Below are 24,971 nucleotides of genomic sequence, written 5' to 3'. Positions count from 1 at the left end.
AGTCCCTTAGCCATCTCTTCCACCGGGACCCTGTCGGTGCTGGTGTCACTCAGGTCGAAATTTGCAGGCAGTTGTGAAGCAGACTGTCAGACATTATTGGTGGGAGTGTCGTTGCTGGAGTTATTGGCACTGTCAGGTAGTCCTCACCTGACAAGTTTTCTTGTGACATGTGGGATCCTTTTGTGCTACTTGGCTTGTTCTTATTGGAGTTGCCTCAGTTTTGGCTGATGTGGGTGGTGCTGGCTGTGTGCCAGGTGAAAGAGGGTTGCTTTCTTTGGTCAGGGTTTCTTCGCCTGCCCTGTGCTTTTCCTGACCTCCTCTGTTGCCCTAGGGCGGGAGGCGACTCCTCCGACCACCCGGATGTGCAGCTGTCTGCTGTAGAGTGTGGGCGGTGCACCAACCTCCGGTGCGTGGGCTGTTCATGCTCGATTGGGGCCTTCCACGGCCTCTGTTTGCGTCATGCAGGCAGGAGGCGATTCCTCCCACTGCCCGGACGTGCGCCTGGCGTGGTGCTTCATCGGGGAGCCATCCTGCTCCACCCGCCTTGCTAGTTGGGCCTTTTGCGGCCTCTGGAGCCGGCGCTTCAGCGGGGAGCTTTCCTGCTCCACCCGCCTTGCGGGTGGGCCTTTTGAGGCCTCTGAAGCCCTCTTCAGACGGGAGACGATTTCTCCACTGCCTTTATGCGGGGGGAGGGGCGGTTGGACGGGGAGCGTATGCGCTCACTTACCCGTCGTGCTGGTGGTGCAGAGTGGGAGGACGACACCTCCACCGCTCGCTGCGCTGCCCTTCTGCAAGGCCTCCGGTCTGTGTCCGATCCTGCACGGATCCTCACTGGGGCAGTGCAACTCCGTCGCAGATGTTGCCTCTCCAGCGGGTGACGCACGTGTCCGTAGTCTGCCTCGTCGCCAATGTCATGTCCCACGTGGACCTTACGCTCGGAGGGACACTCGTACCTCATACGCACAATAATACGAGGGATGCAGGAGCTGGGGTGCAACACTTCTTTATTGCTTAACATACGCAATGGAACTGTCCTTCCCGCTTTCCCTGGGCTCCTCCCCTTCCCGCCTCCCAGTGGTCCCTGCCACGTGACATGAGAGTGTGTGATGACATGACAGACTATCTCAGTCTGATAGGCAGATGCAGTGTGATAGTGTTACGTTTTGCCATTTTCCTTCATTGGTGGTTCACCTAAGGGTTGTCCTGGCAAGAGTGCAGGACAGTGTCACGCAGCTGTCAGGTCAGTGGATTGGTCTGAGCCCAATCAAAGGAATCACCTACCAGCCCACTGTACAGACAGAATAATTCATGTGGTGCATGCTTTGTCCTGCAGCCTGCCTTACAGTCACATGAATTACCTGCCACTGTAAAAAGCAGTAGGATCTGTCACCCAAATCTGTAGGTGGTAGGACTGCTTCAAAAGCAGTAGCCTACTGCCTAAATCTGTAGGGTTGGCAAGTATGCTTCTGTGCTCAGCCTCAGGTGCTCACATGGAGTGCACTGCCCAGGAGCACACGCTGCTGCCCGCCTGCCTGCAGCAGCTCGGGCACTGGAGGGCTTCTCGGCGCTAGGTGGGGGGCAGTTACCTTATCACAGATCTTTGTGCAGCTGCAGCATCTGACTGTGGTATGACGCGCACTCAAATGATCACTTCCCCAACTATGACGCGCACACAAGTGATCACTTCCCCAACTGACACGCACACAAAGATCACTTCCCCAACTATGACACGCACACAAGTGATCACTATGACACGCACACAAGTCATCACTTCCCCAACTATGACATGCACACAAGTGTTCACTTCCCCAACTATGACAGGCACACAAGTCATCACTTCCCCAACTATTACACGCACACAAATGATCACTTTCCCAACTCTGACATGCACACATGTCATCACTATGACACGCACACAAGTGGACACGCACACAAGTGGACACGCACACATGTCATCACTATGAAATGCACACAAGTGATCACTTCCCCAACTATGACATGCACACAAATGATCACTTCCCCAACTATGACACGCACACAAATGATCACTTCCCCAACTATGACAAGTACATATGTCATCACTTCCCCAACTATGACACGCACACAAATGATCACTTCCCCAACTATGACAAGCACATATGTCATCACTTCCCCAACTATGACACGCACACAAATGATCACTTCCCCAACTATGACACGCACACAAATGATCACTTCCCCAACTATGACACGCGCACATGTCATCACTTCCCCAACTATGACACGCACACAAATGATCACTTCCCCAACTTTGACACGTACACAAGTGATCACTTCCCCAATTATGACACGCACACAAGTGATCACTTCCCCAACTATGACACGCACACAAGTGATCACTATGACACGCACACAAGTCATCACTTCCCCAACTATGACATGCACACAAGTGTTCACTTCCCCAACTATGACACGCACACAAGTCATCACTTGCCCAACTATGACACGCACACAAGTGATCACTATGACACGCACACAAGTCATCACTTCCCCAACTATGACACGCACACATGTCATTACTTCCCCAACTATGACATGCACACAAGTGATCACTTCCCCAACTATGACACACAGACAAATGATCACTTTCCCAACTATGACACGCACACATGTCATCACTATGACATGCACACAAGTGGGCACGCACACAAGTCATCACTTCCCCAACTATGACATGCACACAAGTCATCACTTCCCCAACTATGACAGGCACACAAGTGATCACTATGACACGCACACATGTCATCACTTCCCCAACTATGACACGCTTCCCCAACGGAGGTTTTACTTTTGCAGCAGATTCATGATTCCTTGTATCTGTTACCTCATATATTTGCCATGTTGCCCAAACTAGCAAAATGCCATTACTTCTGAATCCACAGATAATCATTTTCATGTTGAAAGACATGAATCTCCGCGAAGAACTAGGGATTATTATACATCCATAAGGTGACCTACACCCGCAGGTCCCCTACGGTGACCGCAGGTTCCAAGGACATCAGAGCAGACATTGGGCCCCGGGGCCACACCGGGACAGTGCTACTCCTGCTGGATTGCCTTATAGTGCTATAAAAGTAGCGCCTCTGAAGTCATGAGGCAGCGACCAGCCTCCAAGGTCTGCAAATGTTAATACGGTCTGCACAGATCAGGGAAGACCCTCTCTCCAGTCTCCAGGACAGCATCCTCTCTTCCCACATCCCTGGCAAATCACCATCACTCACTTGCCCTCCCCTCACAGGACCAGGGAGGACACACTCTCCAGTATCCAGGACAAGAACCTTTCTTCCCACATCCCTGGCAAATCATCATCACTCACTTGCCCTCCCCTCACAGGACCAGGGGGGACACCCTCTCCAGGACAGCAGCCTCTTTTCCCACATCCCTGGCAATCATCATCACTCACTTGTCCTCCCCTCACAGGACCCTGGGGGTGGACACCCTCTCCAGTCTCCAGGACAGCAGCCTCTCTTCCCACATCCCTGGCAATCATCATCACTCACTTGCCCTCCCCTCACAGGACCAGGGGGTTGGATACCCTCTCCAGTCTCCAGGACAGCAACCTCTCTTCCCACATCCCTGGCAAACCATCCTCACTCACTTACTTTACCCTCCTCATAGGACCAGGGAGGACACCCTCTCCCATATCCAGGAAAGCTACCTCTCTTCCCACATCCCTGGCAAATCATCATCACTCGCTTGCCCTCCCCTCACAGGACCAGGGGGGACACCCTCTCCAGTCTCCAGGACAGCAGCCTCTCTTCCCACATCCCTGGCAAATCATCATCACTCACTTGCCGTCCGCTCACAGGACCAGGGAGGACACCATCTCCAGTATCCAGGACAGCAACCACTCTTCCCACATCCCTGGCAAATCATCATCACTCGCTTGCCCTCCCCTCACAGGACCAGGGGGGACACCCTCTCCAGTCTCCAGGACAGCAGCCTCCCTTCCCACATCCCTGGCAAATCATCATCACTCACTTGCGGTACCCTCACAGGACGGGGAGGGGGACCCTCTCCAGTCTCCAGGAGAGCAAACTTTCTTCACACATCCCTGGAAAATCATCATCACTCACTTGCTTTACCCTCCTCACAGGACCAGGGAAGACACCCTCTCCAGTCACCAGGACAGCAACCTCTCATCCCACATCCCTGGCAAATCATCATCACTGACTTGCCCTCTACTCACAGGACCAGGGGGGGACACCCTCTCCAGTCTCCAGGACAGCAACATCTCTTCCCACATCCCTGGCAAACCATCCTCACTCAATTGCTTTACCCTCCTTACAGGACCAGGGAAGACACCCTCTTCAGTGTCCAGGACAGCAACTTCTCTTCCCAAATCCCTAGCAAATTATCATCACTCACTTGCTTTACCCTCCTCACAGGACCAGGGAAGACACCCTCTCCAGTCTCCAGGACAGCAACCTCTCTTCCCACATCCCTGGCAAATCACCATCACTCACTTGCTTTACCCTCCTCACAGGACCAGGGGGGACACCCTCTCCAGTACCCAGGACAGCAGCCTCTCTTCCCACATCCCTGAAATCATCATCACTCGCTTGCCCTCCCCTCACAGGACCAGGGAAGACACCCTCTCCAGTCTCCAGGACAGCAACCTCTCTTCCCATATCCTAGGCAAATCATCACTCACTTGCCCTACCCTCAAAGGACGGGGAGGGGGACCCTCTCCAGTCTCCAGGACAGCAACCTCTCTTCCCAAATACCTGGAAAATCATCATCACTCACTTGCTTTACCCTCCTCACAGGACCAGGGAAGACACCCTCTCCGTCTCCAGGGCTGCAACCTCTCATCCCACATCCCTGGCAAATCATCATCACTCGCTTGTCCTCCCCTCACAGGACCAGGGAAGACACCCTCTCCAGTCTCCAGTACAGCAACCTCTATTCGCACATCCCTTGCAAATCATCATCACTCGCTTGCCCTCCCCCCACAGGACCAGGGAAGACACCCTCTCCCGTCCCCAGGGCTGCAGCCTCTCTTCCCACATCCCTGGCAAATCATCATCACTCACTTGCCCTCCCCTCACAGGACCAGAGGGGACACCCTCTCCAGTCTCCAGGCCTGCAACCTCTCTTCCCACATCCCTGGCAAATCCTCACCTATCACTTGCTTTACCCTCCTCAAAGAACATGGGGTGGGGGACCCGTTGCCAAGAGACAGCCTTGCTCCCCACAACCCTGGCAAGTCAACATCGTCTTTCACTTGCCCTCTCCTCATAGGACCAGGGAAGACCCCCTATCTCGACTACAGGACAGCAACATCTCTTCCCACATCCCTGGCAAATCAGTATCACTCTACTCACTGTCATGATCTCTGCTTCCAAAAGGTCAGGGTTTTCCCAACTCCCTTGGAAGCAGATCCATAACCCAGGTTCCGAGTGCCAACCAGTCCCAATTGGAACCTTTTGGACCCAGTCCTGGCGCCAGTGGCACCAGGCTCATAAATATGCCCAGTCCCAGCGCTGGAAGCGCCGGGCTCATAATGCTTGGGTGGACTTACCTGCAGCAGACCATGCTGCTTACTTGCCTGCCAGTTGAGTCTCTGATCCTCTTCTGTTTGGAACTACTTTTCCTGTTGGGTGGGGCAGGAGCCACTCCCCAGATTCAGAACACTGGAACTCTTCTGGAAAGCAAGAACTCTTTTCTTACCTAGGCGTAGCTGTGGAAGGAGACACCTAAGCACTACAGGAGGCTATTTAAACCACACCCGATGGATGAATCTTGCTTTGCGTTATTCTGCATCCTCAGCTGCAGAACGCTCATCGTGTCTTCTGCATCTGATCCTGGGCCTAAGGAAAAAGGCTTACCATCCTGAATCCAGTCTTCAGCAACACCTATAAAGACAAGAAAGAACAGGTTAGCATTACGGTCTTCAGTGACCGCTCTTCACTTACCTGGTCCATCGGCTGTCACCAACGCCTCGCGCTGCATTCCGGCATCTGAAAGACAAAGGCTTACCTACTCTTCGTGCGCTCCGGAGGTCTTCACACTGCATTCCGGTATCTGAAAGACAAAAGCTTACCAACTCTTCGCACGCTCCGGAGGCCTTCGGCTCTGCATCCCGCATCTGAAAGACAAAATAAGGTGCGTTTAAAGACATTGGGGAACTTTAATACTCACGTGCCATTACTCCTTTCCACATCTAACCCAGTGGGTATTCCGGCACCCTGCAGCCGCCCCGAACTTGTACCTGCAAAATAAAAAGACAGTTAGAGCGCATCGTGAAGCAGGCAACAAGCGCTTACTTACGTGCTTCCAGGCGCTTCTATTCATCACACGGGCTCCATCTTCAACTCACTTCAGCCCGCCATCCGCCATCGCCGGAACCCTGCAAAACAAGAGACATCATTACTAAAGTCTTTAAAGACATTAGAATTACTCGAAACTTACCGTTCATGCAGTAAACGACGGACAGCAGTCCTCTGAAGTCAAGAGGCCTGCTCCCCTTATCCAGTGAAGAAACTGGTTACAGCACCCTGCCTCGAGGCAGATGAAGAGCACGGCGTTCACTTACCTAAGACATCTTACCCTTCGAGCCAGACATACAGTGCACAGAGGTCCAGCCCAAAGAGCCAGCTGTGTGTTACACATCACCTTTGAAGATACGGTATACGCCCAGTCAAGACCGGCGCCTCTACGGGAATCAGGTGAGCCTTACAGAACGCAAAGCCTACCACAAAACTCCCGTCCAGGCGCTATGGAAACCTCGGATACCGACCAGCTAGACCAGTTACTTGGGGAACTAAGGGCAGAAGTGCATGCAGCCCGTCAGGAAACGAACGCTCTAAGAAGGGAACTGATTATTTCCAAGGAGCGAACAGATGATCTCGCTAGACAATTGCTACAGTCACAAGCCGGACAGACCCCGTTACCCGCATCTGGGGGAAATCTTCCTTCTACATCCTCTATGAATCCAGTGCAGATCAACCTACCTGGGAATGTACCTCTGGCTCCGCCCGAACGATTTTCTGGTGACCCAAAGAGGTTTGCAGTATTTATCAATCAGTGCCGGTTGCATTTCTTATGCCGGCCAGCAGCCTTTCCAACTGATCAAGCTAAAGTAGCTTTCGTGCTTTCGTACCTTAGTGGCAATGCGGCAGACTGGTCGATCCCTCTAGTAAATCAAGATGATCCGGTCCTCCATGATTTTCAAGCTTTTCAGCTCAGTATGGAAAAACTGTTCGCAAGACATTCACAGGGGCAGGCCTTGGACAATGAGCTTCTTTCGTTGCGACAAGGTAATCAAGACCTTTTGGCTTATATTGCGTCTTTCAACAGACTGATAGTGGAAACTCACTGGCCTGAGGACAAAAGGATTACGCTGTTTTATAGAGGTCTACGCGGTTAGCTCAAAGATGTGTTAGCCCAAGTAGTGAATCCCCCACAAGATTGTTCGGACTATATAGACTTAGTCGTTCAAATAGATCACAGACTGCAGAACAGGAAGGCCGATCGTTCCAAGTTTGATGCTCGAGTATTTTCCAAACCGCCAACTCCTTCCAAAGGAGTAGACTCCGGGGAACCCATGCAAATAGGGGGTCTGAAAGGTCCTCTAACACAAAAGGAGCGGGAAAGGAGAAAACAGTTGCAATTATGCCTCTATTACGGAAACTCAGGGCACTTTCTTCGAGACTGTCCGGTGAAACCTGCCAAGAAGGCAGTAGGAGCTGCAGTTACCAAAGTTACAAACTCTGAGCAGGGAAACGACCTCGCCCGACAAGAATAGAGGTCCTCTTGCCGAGCGTGAAAACCAGTTCCGTGACCTCGCATTTCGTGATACCTATGGTCCTCATTAGCCCTGATAATCCGGATCGATTACATGCAATTGAAGCTTACGTCGACAGCGGTGCCATCGGCAATTATGTGGATCATGAAATGGTTTTGAGGATGAATCTAACTCTTTGTCCCAAGGCTGTAAAGGACGTCATTACTACGGTGGATGGTACGGAGATAGCCTCCGGGCCAGTAACGCATACCACTCAAGAAGTGACGCAAGTAAGTCAAGATGGACACCATGAGAAGATCGTGTTCGATGTGATCAAGGCCCCTCATTTTCAGATTATTCTAGGAATACCTTGGTTAGAGAAACACAATCCTCTGATCGATTGGCGAGCAAGAACGGTCCAGTTTCCAGAATGTGTCTCTACTTGTCACCCTCCACCTGGTGTTGCACTGGCAGCAATTTCTTCAGAGACTCCCCAGTTACCTCCCGAATACCTAGAATACCAAGATGTTTTCCGGAAGGATCAGGCTAACTCTCTACCTCCTCATAGGTCTTATGACTGCCAGATCGACCTGATACCTGGATCTACTCCTCCTTGTAGTAGAATTTATGCCCTCACCGAGCCTGAGAACCTTCACCTTCGACAATACCTGGATCAATACCTGGCAAATGGGTTTATTCGTCCTTCCAAGTCCCCTGCTTCTTCAGCTTTGTTCTTCGTTCCAAAAAAGGAAGGAGACCTTAGAACTTGTATAGATTATCGCTCCCTGAACCAGATCACCGTTAAGAATAGATATCTGTTACCTTTGATCCCTGAACTCCTGGACCAAGTCAGAAAAGCATGCATATATACAAAGCTGGATCTTAGAGGAGCTTACCACTTGGTACGAGTAAAAGAGGGCGATGAATGGAAGACGGCCTTCTGCACCAAGTATGGGCTATTTGAATATCAGGTCATGCCCTTCGGACTTTGTAATGCCCCGGCCGCCTTTCAATATTTTATGAACGATGTCCTCAGAGAGCTCATAGATGTGTGTGTTGTTGTTTACATTGACGACATCCTCGTTTATTCTTCATCGGAATCTGAACATCGGAAACACGTGAAAATGGTCCTCGAAAGATTGCGTCAACACAAACTTTTCGCTAAGTTGGAAAAATGTGTTTTCAACGTGACTGAAGTTGAATTCTTGGGATTCATATTATCACCTGGCGGAGTGCGTATGGATTCAAAGAAGGTCGATGCAGTTCTCAAATGGCCATCACCATCCTCCGTAAAAGGTGTGCAAAGCATGTTAGGCTTCGCTAACTTTTACCGCAGGTTTATCCCCGAATTCTCTCGAATAGTCCAGCCAATCACTGCCTTGTTAAAGAAAAACAAACGTTTTGAATGGTCTACCGAGGCGGAACAAGCTTTCCAGGATTTGAAGGCTAAATTTATCTCTGCACCAATCTTAAAACACCCTCGCCCCGAACTCCCCTACATCGTGGAAACTGATGCTTCAAGCCTTGCCATGGGGGCAGTTCTATCACAAAAGGACCCGGTAACCAATCAGTTGCATCCCGTGGCATTTTGGTCCCGCAAATTCTCGCCTCCTGAAATCAATTACACGATTACTGACAAGGAACTTCTGGCTATCAAGTCTGCCTTTAAGGCTTGGCGGCATTATCTGCTGGGGGCCCGACACACCGTTACTGTGATTACGGATCACCGAAACCTGCAATATTTGAAAACCGCAAAAGCCCAATCCTCTAGACAACTCCGTTGGGCATTATTCTTTGCCGAGTTTGACTTCATAATTACCTATCGACCTGGTACAAAAAACGGTAAAGCTGATGCCCTTTCTCGGATGGGAGTGGAAGAACACTTGATCAACCCTAAACCTGTACCAATCATTCCCGAACAAAGAATTCTGGGTGTAATCGCCACAGAATCCATAGAGGAAGTTAAGGATAAAGCCAGGCAACTTGTAACTCCAGCAGACATACAGAATTGGCATCTGCAGGGAAAGGACTTTGCAGTAAAGGACAACTTATTGTATTTCCAAGAACGATTATACCTACCCAGCACAGATTTACAGAAAAAAGTAATCTCTTGTTATCACGATTCTTTAATGGAAGGACATCCCGGTATGGCCAAGACCTCAGAAAAGATCAAGCGCTACTTCTGGTGGCCGTCTTGGAAAAAAGATATCAGAGACTTTATAATGTCCTGTGGAGTATGCGCCCAAAACAAGAGTCAAAAGGAAAGACCAGCAGGCCTCTTACGCCCTATTGACATCCCACCTCGCCCTTGGCATACGCTTTCTATGGACTTCATCACCGATCTACCTCCATGCTCCGGATACAATACGATTCTAGTAATCGTGGACTTATTCTCCAAGATGGCGCATTTCATTCCGCTCAAAGGCTTGCCAACAGCAGCAACTCTGGCCCGAGAATTTCTCGAAAACATCGTCCGACTGCACGGTTTTCCTTCGGTTCTAATTTCGGATCGAGGTAGTCCAATTTATTTCTCATTTTTGGCGAAGTTGCTGTCGGTCGGCTCAAATTGATGTGAGACTATCGACCAGTCACCACCCTCAGACCGACGGACAAACCGAGAGGACCAATCAAACTCTGGAACAGTATTTACGCTGCGTGCTGCAACAAACTGAAAAAACTTGGAACGACATCCTTTGGATAGCCGAATATGCCTACAATAACTCTGTCCATTCGGGAACTGGGAAAACCCCGTTTTTTCTTTTGTACGGCAGTCACCCTCGAACCTCGGAGTTGGATCCCCTCCAAGATCTTGAAACACCAGCAGTAGACTACCTGCATTCTACAATCACCCAAGCCTTTAAGGAAGCTGTTTCTCACCTTCAAAGGGCTAAAGAACAATACAAGAAAGGAGCAGATCAACATCGGAAGGAAGCCCCTCAATATCAAGTAGGGGATCAAGTCTGGTTATCCACCAAATATCTACCTCTAAAAGGGCCACGCACATTCAACCCAAGATACCTTGGTCCCTATTCCATCACTACCATAGTAAACCCAGTAGCGGTCAAGTTGGACTTGCCCCCGCACATGAAGATACATCCGGTCTTCCACGTCTCTTATTAAAACCCGTGCAACCTCAAACCTGACTAACCAAATCTCCAAAACCTATCCTAGTTGATGGAGAACTCGAGTTTGAAGTCAAAAGCATTCTGGACTCCAAGATCTCCAAATCTAAACTATTCTACCTAATTGACTGGAAAGGCTACGGCCCCCAAGAGAGATCCTGGGAACCTGCTGAATATGTCCACGCTCCTCGCCTAATCAAAAGATTTCACCGAACATTTCCTGACAAGCCAAAACCCCCGGAGAAGCCCGGTTTGGGAGGGGCCTTGAGGGGGGGTACTGTCATGATCTCTGCTTCCAAAAGGTCAGGGTTTTCCCAACTCCCTTGGAAGCAGATCCATAACCCAGGTTCCGAGTGCCAACCAGTCCCAATTGGAACCTTTTGGACCCAGTCCTGGCGCCAGTGGCACCAGGCTCATAAATATGCCCAGTCCCAGCGCTGGAAGCGCCGGGCTCATAATGCTTGGGTGGACTTACCTGCAGCAGACCATGCTGCTTACTTGCCTGCCAGTTGAGTCTCTGATCCTCTTCTGTTTGGAACTACTTTTCCTGTTGGGTGGGGCAGGAGCCACTCCCCAGATTCAGAACACTGGAACTCTTCTGGAAAGCAGGAACTCTTTTCTTACCTAGGCGTGGCTGTGGAAGGAGACACCTAAGCACTACAAGAGGCTATTTAAACCACACCCGATGGATGAATCTTGCTTTGCGTTATTCTGCATCCTCAGCAGCAGAACGCTCATCGTGTCTTCTGCATCTGATCCTGGGCCTAAGGAAAAAGGCTTACCATCCTGAATCCAGTCTTCAGCAACACCTATAAAGACAAGAAAGAACAGGTTAGCATTACGGTCTTCAGTGACAGCTCTTCACTTACCTGGTCCATCGGCTGTCACCAACGCCTCGCGCTGCATTCCGGCATCTGAAAGACAAAGGCTTACCTACTCTTCGTGCGCTCCGGAGGTCTTCACACTGCATTCCGGCATCTGAAAGACAAAAGCTTACCAACTCTTCGCACGCTCCGGAGGCCTCCGGCGCTGCATCCCGCATCTGAAAGACAAAATAAGGTGCGTTTAAAGACATTGGGGAACTTTAATACTCACGTGCCATTACTCCTTTCCACATCTAACCCAGTGGGTATTCCGGCACCCTGCAGCCACCCCGAACTTGTACCTGCAAAATAAAAAGACAGTTAGAGCGCATCGTGAAGCAGGCAACAAGCGCTTACTTACGTGCTTCCAGGCGCTTCTATTCACCACACGGGCTCCATCTTCAACTCACTTCAGCCCGCCATCCGCCATCGCCGGAACCCTGCAAAACAAGAGACATCATTACTAAAGACTTTAAAGACATTAGAATTACTCGAAACTTACCGTTCGTGCAGTAAACGACGGACAGCAGTCCTCTGAAGTCAAGAGGCCTGCTCCCCTTATCCAGTGAAGAAACTGGTTACAGCACCCTGCCCCGAGGCAGATGGAGAGCACGGCGTTCACTTACCTAAGGTGAGAGCGTTAACCTTTGGGGTTCTACAGGAGAAGAGAAAGGGAAGAAGAGAGAGACATTCAATAACCCAGTTCCTTAGTCCCATATTTTCTATCTGCAGACATCTTACCCTTCGAGTCAGACATACAGTGCACAGAGGTCCAGCCCAAAGAGCCAGCCGTGTGTTACACATCACCTTTGAAGATACGGTATACGCCCAGTCAAGACCGGCGCCTCTACGGGAATCAGGTGAGCGTTACACTCACTCCCATGGTTGCTTTCAACAGTACCCTGTTTTATAAAGAGGTATTGAAAAATACACATATCATAATACAGTATTTTAAATAGAAATATATTAAGCTAAAAGAGTATCGAGGTAACGTTATGAAATATCCTCCGCCCCATCATGAATGGACTACAAATACCAGAATCCAATTCAGTGGCATGTTACAATAAATGGCCTGTGTGTTTGTAAATATACTTTCAAGACTCGCAAGAAAAGATAATGTAAGCTGACAGTTTTTCATTTTCCGACAGTGGTGCTCCATATGTGGTGTGAGAAAGATGTGGCCTTCTACAAAAAAATGAACGAAATTCTGTAGCTCAATTATGTGGGAAATAGCCCAATTTGACAACCCTGTTCAGAAGCCATCTGGCCCACCACCAGTGCACCACAAGCTGCCTCTGCTACACAGTAGTCGCGCTGAAAAGGGAGACGTGCATCAGTATTAAAATATTGGACCTTTCCGGACTATTTCCATACTATTGACTCGCCCCCCTTTTAGTGACCAGCCATTTGCATTTCGTGTTCCCTGTGGTGATGAAAATGTTAATGTCACTAATCCACCACCAAGCCCTTGCTTGCTTTGCCTGACCCTGATTCCATATTGTGCCGCATGATGCAAAACTGCCACACATGATGTCTGCACTGCGTGGTGCCAGTACCACTATTGTACTTGCTCCCATAGGTGCCTGCAGCCTCACAGAAATGAGAGAGTTTACAATAAAAGGAGTCGATCAGTTCTCGCCTTATGACGCTTGTGGTAGGTGATGTGTCTGTGGTCTGCAGGACACACTTGGAATTGCTGTGCATTTCCTTTCTATTCGGTTGGTTGTGTATACAGGGGGCCAAGAAATGCCACAGACTTCCTTCAGCAGTGGTATTCAAACATTTTGTAGACATTTGTTATCTGCACCTAACCTTGCGCTGCCACCTGCTGGCCGCACTACTTGTTCTTTGATGTTTGATCCTGTGTCTTGCACTTGCTCCCCCTCCCCAGGCACTTTCCCCCTTCCCTCTCCCCTGTACTTGTGCGATCTCACTGTTACTAGGCCTGGTAAGATTGTTGTCTTGTCCTCTCTTTGTTTCTTGTCCCTTCCCTCGTTGCGCCTTGAAACACTTGTGTATAGGCGCGTTATAAATACCATATCATATCATCTCTCTTCCTCTGCCCCCTTCTTGAGTAAAAATAATGTTGTTGAGCCTTTAGTTTTAACTTTCCCTCATTGCAAGTGTGCGCATGGCGCCTTCAACCACTGCCAGACCAGCCTCCACATTGAACCCCTTTGCTGTTTATGATGTTTTGGTATAACTCGCAACTCGAAATGGAGAAAGCGCATATGGTTTACACTCCGCATGTTTTGTGTGTGTGTATATATATATATATATATATTTTTCAGTGAAAAACCTTGTTAAAGGGACAAAGTCCCTTTAACAATGTTTTTCACTGAATTTCATAGCCTTTTGCCAGGATACCCTTAGTGTGTAAACAGGTACCCTACAACAGGTTGTATACTAATTGACCTTTTCACAATTGACTTCGGGAGAATTGACCTCGGGAAAATTGACCCAATTTAGAAGGCCAATTAGGACATATATGCAGGGGAAACCCCCGCAACCAATCCCCTTTTATCATTTATAATCCAAAGCCAACCCAATACATATATGAAATAACTAAAATAATATAAAGGTCAATTGTGCAGAAGGTCAATTGGGACCACTATAATTAGGCAAATTGTGCAAATTGTAAAAGGTCAATTTGAGTAACACCGTACAACATACTGAAACTACTGCCACCATGTTAATGCGCACAGCAGTCGCAGGCTATGCGTCTGCTTGCGGACATCGAGTGGCATCAAACCTGCTGATAAAGGCAGGGGCACTCTTACATAGTGGTACCATTAAGAAAGCACAAGGAACATATACAAACAGCACCATCTACACGAATTGCAAGCGAAAATAGAGTAGGTCTGAAAACTGTGTACCTATGAAACAAACAGCAAAAAGGCACAGGTAGCAAGTACACCATAACGGAATGCACCGAGAAGTGCCGTCTGCCTTCAACAGTCTTACCGCACTGCTACTTAACATGGGAACAAAGAATGAACGGCCAGAGTAAATATTGGAAACTAGTAAGACCTAAACGTTTGGCTGATAATTGCATAGGTGGTGCAGTGTTGAACAGTAGATAAGCATAACGTTTCTTCTTGTACGCAGCAATGCCAATCATCATAGAGAGGTTAAAAGAGAATTTTCCTCATAACGCCACGACTTACGATAGTGGCCCAATTTTTACGCACTGCAGTCAGAAACGTACAATATTTAATATGTATTGCTTCATATGCACCGAACACATTTTATTTTGTGTAACAGAACATATTGGAATGGAAAGCAAGGCAGCACAAGCAACACCCCTTCCACAACAGCATACTAGCACAGGAAAGAAAAGAAACTCTGTAAGTAGCAGAGTGGACAGTCTGGAAGCTAAAATGGAAGAATAGGTGAAAAATGTTGCTGCCTTAAAAGATTACGTACAAGGACATATTATGGAGAAAATAAAATAGCACTGCTCGATCTGCACGTGTATCCCTTCCCCATTTCACAGCCCACCATCCCCTCAAAATCTGTGTGATCAGAGACATTACGATGATACCTCAATACCTTCCTCCCCTCAAGACGAACTTGTACAAATCCCCAATTCTTCACAATAAGTATCCACTTGTGCTACCCCTTCCGTTTCCTAACAGTATTTATGAATGTGTGCAAGTATACGTTGCTATTCAAATTGTTGTTGAGTGTGCATTTGGCTTTTCCTTTGTTTGCAAAATGTCGTTATGACTCAGCGCCGCACAGTACCAGTGGGAATAACCGCATGTAAGCAAAAGGTAGGTGTCCTACGGACCCCGCCCCTGCCCATCCAGAAACACAATTGATGCATACGTAGTATGCTAGTAGGATCTGCATGTCCACCTCTTGTGAACCACCTAAAAATAGTTGTGGGAGTGGACGTTTCTCTGTTGCACAAGTACGCGCGTGCGTATCTCTTCCTCTGTCTCCTGGTGACACTGCCCCTGTCGAACATATACAAAGAAACTTGTGACAATGTTTAACTATTTGGAGCCAGCCACCCGCGCCCTACAGGTAGCTGTACACGTAAACATCCCACCTGCTACACCTTATAAACACCTAGCTTCTCCTAAAATGGTGTGCACACTTGTGTCACACTATGAGTAAGTGCACAGATTGCAACAGTGTTCAAACGACACCTATGCACATGGCCACAAAGTATTTTGGCCAAAACGCGTTCTGCGCACAGCCGTGCCAATGGAGAACATTCGCAACGTCACCATGCGACCGCACCCACGCTGCACGTGGGCCCTTATTTCGTTGACAGGATCCGAATCCTCGGACACTGGAAAATTACAGTGTTCTGCAATGTAAGGAGTGTTATTGTCAAAGTAAACACTTAGAAACACCCCACAATGTGCCATTGCACATCTATGTGTTTGTGTAAACGATGCAGGCCTGTTTTTCGGATGCAAGATCTGCACTGCGCCCCCAGAAAAGGCCACACCCCAGAGATGTTGCTCAATGTGTTTCTACCTTGTCAAAACAGAGTAGATGCCCACATTAGTTTTCAGCTGTATTTCTTGTCCAACCACATATGCTGTGATACATTACCTTTCCAAGTAAAGGCAACCGAGTCTGCCCATCTTACTATGCACAGTAATGGAGAAACCTTTGAATAGCCATTCCTGTGAACCACACCTTCCGTACCATAAATCCCCACTGTCCCATTCCCATGGGCAGCATGCTGAAAACACCAGTATGTGGCACGTGCGCTTACCCAAGTACCGCGAGGGCCGGGGCCCTGTGCAGCATATACAGTCCTTCTTCCAAATCCAGTATGTCCTATCCAGCACACCCTCATTGGCTACTGTTGAATAGTCACACATGCATCCACCAATCACATTGAAGAGCTGTCGATGTAACCCTATCACCTCTGTACAACACTCCTCTGCGTACAAACCACACCCACCAACGTTATTCGGCAATCACTTTGTGTGCACAGTCCCACTTCCATGCCCGCAATCCTGAAAAGCCCTGGATGAAGCTTTTGTGTTCTGCGCGGCCATGGGTGAATAAATTGCAACCAGGGTAGGGGATTGCGTCATGAGTGGTGGCTCTGAAAAGAGCCCTTTTTTAGGTTTTTTGTTTTTAGGTGCTTCCAGAGAAACCCCTTCATTTCCACTTTTTATAGTAGATGGGCAAACAAAAGAGCATCGCTGATGCTGGACAAAGAAATGTCATTTGTATGGAACAATTCTGCATTTTGAGAATTAATTAGGTCATTGTTGCAGAAGAACATCCCACGAGAGGGCAAAAAGTCACACATGCTTCCATTGATGAGACCCCTTCTAGCCTCTGGCTTTGAACAACATACATTAGGACAGTCCCATACTGTTGTTGGTGGAATAGCTGAAGAAATCACCTGGGCAGTTGCAAAAATCCTCTTCATGGCATTCATCAACCTGTTCAGTTGATGGAAGAAACGTGACCAAGACATGCAACCCAAATGCATGTCACCATAATGCACGACCACTACATGCACAGTAGCGAACCTGGACACTTGTCTCCAAATTGCAATCATATTGTCAAAACTGTGGACTTCGACAGAGCACTTCAATGCTCCCACTCTTTCCAAACCCAAATTGCCCTGAAAGTGACTTTTCTGGGCATACTTGTAGTGATTTCTCACCAAGGCATTACCCAAAAGCAACACAATGCGTTTTGCCATTTCGGCCCTCCTCAGGACGCAGAGGTAAAAAAAACAGTGTTACTGCACCTTCCTGTCAACCACACCCTCAGTGCCACATTGGATAATCCCCATAGTCCCATTTCAATTGGCCAGCATGGTAAGAAGCGCAGATTGTGGCACGTGCGCTTCCCCAAGTACTGCCAAGGCCACACCCCAGTAAAGCAGGAGTCGTCCTTCTGTTCTTTCCACTATTGTTGGTCCACCACTACCTCATTGGCTGCTATTCAACAGTGACACAAGAATCCACCAATCGCATCCAAGACGTCATCATCCAACAATGTCAGTTCTGTACAACACTTCAAATTTACCGTTACACATTCACATTGCAAGTGTCCTGCCATTCCAAAGCATGTCCACTACAAAGTTCAGTAAAACTAGGCAAGATTTCTGTATCCAGATGGCCACCCAGGAAGTGGCACGTGTAATCCTGAAAGTACTCCGTGTAGTCCGCTCAGTTGTCGTGCTACTGAGGGGGTGAGGGGGAAGCAATTTCAAACAGGGTAGGTGATTGGGTCTTCTGTCGTGGCTCTGAAAAGGGTTTAAAAAGAAAATGTGTACGTGCTTGCAAGCAACTTTTTTCATTTTTTCTCTTTATATGAGTTTCTATTTGCCTCTCCTCAGGTTTTTACCAAATTCTGGTCAACGCTTCTTGCACAGTGTAAAAGAAAACAGCATTGCCAGTGGCGCTCAAATAAATGCCTTTCTACGAAAACCACTGCATATTTTGTGATCTCATAGTGAATGGAGAACATCCCAACAGTCAGCATAAATTCACACATGCTTCTGTTTATAACACACCTTGCGACCTCTTGGTGTTATGCATGACAAACAACCTTGGCAGTAGGGAAAATCTGCATCACTGCGTTCAGCAACTTCTTGAGGTGATGGAGCAAACGTCCACACAACATTTAACCCAAATGTAGACTTCCATAGTGCACCACAACAAGTTCACCGTTTGTGACGGAGGCCACATATCTGCAAAGGCCAACCTTCCCGCCGAAACTGCAGTCATACTGACAGCCCCAGAAAGCGTCACTCCTTCCAACCCGAAATTACCAGCAACACCTCTTTGCACGCAACACCTGTGCAGATGGCACACAAAGGTATCATCGACGATTAGCACTGTGCATCCCTCCATCTCTACCAACCTCACGACACAGTATTGGGAAAAATTGTACCGCCCCTTCCTGTCTACAACACCCTAAACACCTGATTGCCTAATTCCCACAGTGCCATTTCCATGCCCACCATGCTCAGAATGGCAGGATGTTGCACGTGCGCTTTCCCAGCTTTCCCAGCTAGGCCACGTCCCAGTAAAGCAGAGACAGTACTTCCTGCCTTTGCACAGGCTTTTTTCCAGCACTCCCTCATTGGGTGCTGTGAAATGTTCACACACACATTCACCAATAACATCCACAACCTCTGCATTGCACGCTATCATTTCTGTACAGCACTACATATTTACTGTTAAATACTCTGAGTGCACGTTTCGTGTTCCAAAGCACCTCCACCACAAAGTTCTGCTAAAGATTCCACGATTTCAGCATCCGCAAACATCCAGAGCGGCACCCATCATACCTTTGGTCATTCACACAACAGTCTAGCCCTTGCCCACACCCAGCACAACATAATGGATCCATGCATGCAAACATGTGGCCAGCTACCATAATGCACAAATGTACATGGGTAGCAGGAATTCTACCCAACCACCGCAGCATAACACAGCCATCCGTGAAAACATATCACAGTTAGCAGAATCCACAAACATACCACAGCCTCCGCCACCACTACTCACTTCTACTCCCCAAGCATTGCATCACTACCAACCTAACTACAAAATCTTCACAACATTGGGCCTACACCAACAAATGTACACACAGCACAGTATCCAAGCACAAATAAACTCCACTTCAACCATACCCTCTGGCCACACTGCACAACTTCTCACTGCACCATCTCCAGCGATACACCAAATACTGCAGCATATTCCAACTATCACCACACACATGGAACCAACAATACATGCATTTCAGCTCACTTCTGCTGCTTTGGCACGTCTACAATGTGCTCTACAACCATTTTCCACATATCACCACCCTCTGACTGATGCACAGTCAAAACTGCATTGCTGCAGTGGGTGTTCTCCTTGCACACATCCACCGCAACGTAATGCAACCATGTATGTCACCATGTCACCAACTACCACAATCCACAAACGCACCACTGCCACCAGCACTCCTACCCAACCTCTGCACCGCAATGGAGCTGTGCAGCAAAAAATGAAACAGTTACCATAATCTACAAACATAACACTGTCTCCACCACCCCATTCAATTTCATTCACTATTGTCTTACCCACTTACATTCAAAAAGTATTGTGTCATTGCCAACCTAACCACAAAATGTTCACAACATTGGCCCTACTTCAACCAATCTGCACACAGTGGTCTGTCCAAGCAGCACTTCAACCATGCCCTCTTCCATACTCGCAGTATGCAAACACTGCACCCAGTGCCCACACTGCATGACTTTTCACTGCACCATCTCCAACCACACATCAAAAACAGTACCCTGTTCTAACAATGACCACACCCATGAAACCAAATATACATGCATGCCAGCTCACTTCTGCTCCTCACATCTAAAATGTGCTCCACAACCATTCTTTACAGGTCACAACTCTCTGATGCAGAGTCAAAAATGCATTGCTGCTGTGGGTGTGCTCAAGCCCTAGACTCTTCAGTGCATGTCCTACGGCCTTCGGCCATGCACCCAATAGTCTAGTCCTTGAACACACCCACCGCAACGTAATGCAACCATGCATGCCACCATGTGCCCAACTACCGCAATCCACAAACATAGCACAGGCACCAGCGCTCCTACCCATGTCATGTGCAATTCACATCCCTTCTGAAATTCACCTGCCACGACTCACCACAGAAAGAGGTCGGCGCAAAGTGGTCGCTGCACAAGCTATTGTGCCATTATGAAAGCTGCCTGCATTCACCACACAAGGTCGAGGTACCCGTGAATTGGCGCAGTACGCACAAATACTGCAGGCACACCACCGTCTTCTTCCACCTAACTAAATATGTCACATGAACCACTTCTCACTCCCCCACCCTTTCCATCCCTTCTTGCCGCCAACACATGGTGTAAAGTATATTTTCCAGAACCTTCCGACATTGCAATGTCCTCCGATACACCATGGCGGCAAAAAATCTTGGCGCACAGCAAGATTCCCTCCAGCCAACCACCGGCCGCGTCCAATGTTCGCCGCCAGCACGGCGTACCGCAAGCCAATGGGACTTCTGTCTGCTGAGCGAAGGACATGGGTCCACGGAGCAGAGCCAGATAGCACACATTTTTTGAGATGTACATTTCATATATTTGCAACAAAAGTACTGGTCGGATTCCCACTAAACACACAAAGCACGCTTTTTGAACCAAGCCCCTGCCGCAAATTTGGTGCTAATCGGTCCAGCCGTTTGGCCTATAGCCGTGCGCAAAGTTTTTGCCCATTTGGTCTATGGAAAAAAACATGTTTTTGGGACCCCCACCCCTATAACTTTCGATCTGCATGAAATGTCACCAAACTTGCTGAAAAAATTCAGGGTGGGCCATATACTTATTTTGCAAAGTTTGGTGAGGATTCCTCCAGGGGTAGCGAAGTTATAAGCAGCCGAAAAAGTGCTCTTCCTATGGGTTTAGCAATTTAACCATAACTGCACGGCCGCTACCGTGGGCCGTGTAATATTTTTGTGGCTTGCTGTCTGCATGTTTTGTATATATATATTTTTGTGGTTTGCTGACTGCATGTTTTGTGTATATATAATATTTTTGTGGTTTGCCATCCGCATGTTTTGTATGTATGTGTATATATATATATATATATATATATATATATAACTGTAGCACGACGCACCTAAAGAATACCATTTTGCACTTTAACTTTGCTAGATTTGCACAGGGAATGAGCCCACCCAAACATATAAAGTTGGGGAATGCACTATGCACTTTAAAGAACTGGTTGCACGTTGCACTTTTTTCTGTTTTCTGTTTTTATGCTAATTGATTTTAAATGGCAAGAATATTATGAATCTGTTTAAATGTAAATTGGGTTTTAAATGTAACATGTACAAATATTGAATAGTTGAACCCATTCTAAAATGGCCGATCTGAAAGCCCTGGGCCACTCAGTCTTCTTTCAATGGCAAACTTCCTGTCATATGTGGTGTTTTTAAACAGTGTTGATTGTGTGGATCACTTGTTGTGAACAAGCGGTGAGGTAACCGCGAAATGCATCGATTATAGCCATACTTTATGGAGCACCACATTTTAGGTGGTTTTTACTGACAGTCATGTGCTGTGCATGGTCTGTATAATAAAGAGGACATTTTTTCCAAAAAGAAAACTGATTTCCTGGTGATTTCTCAAAGAACGGGGGAGTGCCTCTCACTCGGACTGTTAAGAAAAAAACAGTCTCAAGATACATATATATACATATATATATATATATATATATATATATATATATATATATTCAGTAAAAAAACTTTGTTAAAGGGACGTTATGGTTCAAAGTAAAACCGAAAAAACCCCTGAAATTCGGCAGTTATGGTAAGATAAGCAACCATAACTCACGCCACGGTGCACTGCTAACACTAACACCCAGGACATAAAAGATGACATCACAAATGTCATTGATGACATCACTGATGACATCACATGGCTGGCTCTCCCTTTTTTTCCTTTACTGACATATCTAAGCCACATAGTTTTCTTCAGTAACAGTCAGGAAGTAAAAATTGAAAAGGTACTATATTTGTAGACTTGGGGTCAAGTCATATCATATGAAACATATACATAGCGGAAGACACAGGCTTGAAAGAGAGCAATCCTTTCTGTGCATGAAGATAATCATTAGGGTTATCAGCACTTTCTCATAGTTTTATTTTTATTACTCTACCTTCCCTGTATATGCTCATATTTGTATACATTGTACTCACTCTCCGTTCCTTTGGGTGCAGTCACATCATGTGATACACATACATATGGTAAGTAGCAGCTTTGAAACAGAGCAATAGTTTCTCTGCATAAAGACAATCAGTTAGGTTATGAACTCTTTCTGCTACTACTTCTGCTTTTTTGCTTACTTCTCTGTCCCTGTATTGATTTATTTATTTATTTATTTAGCGCTTTACACCAAGGCGCTGTACAGTGGAACAACAATATAACAACAACATTTAACAATGCGAGTAAAATTTACATCATTCAACAAAACAGTGCAAAGAGCAATTAACTTGGGTGGGGGGTGCAAAGGGGAGAGGGAAGAGGTGGGGGGGAGTAGGAGATGGACAAGGCGAGGGAGAATGGAAGGAGAAAAGAGAGGAGTAGGAGAGGGGAGAGAGGAATGAGATGAGGGTAAAAAGAGGGGGTCTGGGGGGAAGTGAAGAGGGCAGAGGAGAAGTTTTCAAGGAGGATAATGGAGGAGGAGTGATTTAAGGGAAGTGCGAAATGAGGTGAAGGTTGTGGTAGAGCGGATTGTAAGAGGGAGCGAGTTCCAATGCAGGGGTGCAAGGAGTTGGAATGAACGGAAACGGGAGGAAGCACAAGGGGAAGGAGGAACAGTGAGAAGGAAATGGTCAGCGAAGGGAGTGGGAGGGGGAGTAGAAGGAGAGGAGGGAGGAGAGATAAGGAGGAGCAAGACCATGGAGGGATTTGAAGACAAGGCAGAGAAAGTAGAACTTTAGTTGTGAGTGGAAAGCCAAGGTGAGAGAGCGAGGAAGAGATGGAGTCACGGGAGGTAAGGAGACAAAGGGTGCGGACAGCAGAGTGGTATATGGATTTTAGAGGGGCAAGCTGAGATGCAGGAAGTCCAAAGATTAGAGAGGAGCAGTAGAAGAGACGGGAAAAGATGAGAGAGGAAATTAAGAGTTTGGTGGTGTGGAATGTGAGGGAGGGACGTATTTTGCGTATATTGTAGAGGTGGTATCGGCAGGAGCGGGAGGTGAGTGAAATGTGTTGTGAGAATGTGAGAGAGGAGTCAAAGAGTATGCCTAGATTACGAGCTTGGGGGGAGATAGGGAGATTGGAGGGAGGAAAGTGAATGAAAGGAGGAGGGGAGGGAGGGGGAAGAGAGTTAGAGGGGAAGAAAAGGACTTTGGTTTTATCGGTGTTAAGAGAGAGAAAGCGGGAGGACAACCAGTTCTTGATAGCAGTGAGACAGGAGGAGAGTTTAAGGTGGAGGTCAGGCGAGAAGGAGAAGAAAGAAAGAAAGAGTTGAGTATCATCAGCATAAAAGTGGTGAGAAATGCCAAACGAAGAGATGACGGGGGCAATGAGAGAGGTGTAAAGAGAGAAAAGGAAAGACCAAGTACAGAGCCTTGAGGAACACTGTAGATAAGAGTGAAGGAATGAGAGGACTGGCCTCCCCACGATACAGCAAAGGAACGGGAGGAGAGATAGGAGGATAGCCATTTTAGAACAGGGCCGTTAAACCCGAAGGAAGAAAGACTATAGAGCAGGAGTGGGTGATCGACAGTGTCAAAAGCTGCGGAGAGATCAAGTAGAATAAGGATAGAGGATTGCTTAGCATGTTGAGCAGAGAAGAGTGAGTTAAGGATAGAGGTGAGAGCAGTTTCAGTGGAATGTTTGGGACGGAAGCCAGATTGGAAGGGAGGAAGGAGAGAGGAAGAAGTAACAAAGGATGAGAGTTGAGAGTAGGCAAGGCACTCAAGAAGCTTAGAGAGGAAAGGTAAAAGAGAAATAGGTCTGTAGTTAGCAGTGAGCAGTGGATCAGCAGAGGGCTTCTTTAGAATAGGAATAATCGTTGCATGTTTGAACGCCGAGGGAAAGATTGATGAGGAGAGGCAAGAGTTGAAGAAGGTGGTAAGGTAAGGGATAAGAAGAGGGTAGATCTTGGGGATAAGAACGGAGGGGAGAGGGTCAGAGGGGGCGGATGTGGGGTGGGCTTTGGAAAGAAGGGAGGAGACTTCAGAAGGGGAAACAGGAGAGAAGATGGACATAGTAGAAGAGGGAGGAGAGGGGGGAGGTGGAGAGGGGGTGTCAGAAAGGGAGTCAGAAAGGGAGTTAATTTTTTGCCGGAGAGTGAGGATTTTGGAGGAGAAGAAGTTGGCAAAGTCAGAAGGAGAGAGTGTGGAATTGGTTGAGGGATCAGGAGTAGGAGGAGAAAGAAGACGGGAGAGAGTTTGGAAAATCTGACAAGGGTGGGAGGCTTGAGACTGGAGAAGGTTAGAGTAGTAGGAGGATTTGGCTGCTGCAAGACAGGAGTTGTAAAGTGCATGGTAAGAAAAGTAAGAAGTTTGATTAGATAGCGAGGGAGATTTGAGCCAGAGTCTCTCTAACCGCCGGAGAAGGCGCCCCATAGAAGAGAGATGGGAGGTAAGCCAGGGTTGAGAAGGCTTCTGAGTAGGACGAAAGAGAGAAAGAGGGTAGAGTTGATCTAGGGCAGTGGAGATGGAAGAGGAAAGGGAAGAGAGAGCATC

The sequence above is a fragment of the Ambystoma mexicanum genome, chromosome 4q, assembly GCF_040938575.1.
Source record: "Ambystoma mexicanum isolate Mex_15411 chromosome 4q, UKY_AmexF1_1, whole genome shotgun sequence".
NCBI classification, from domain to species: Eukaryota; Metazoa; Chordata; class Amphibia; order Caudata; family Ambystomatidae; genus Ambystoma; species Ambystoma mexicanum.
Note: the sequence above shows the minus strand (reverse complement) of the source record.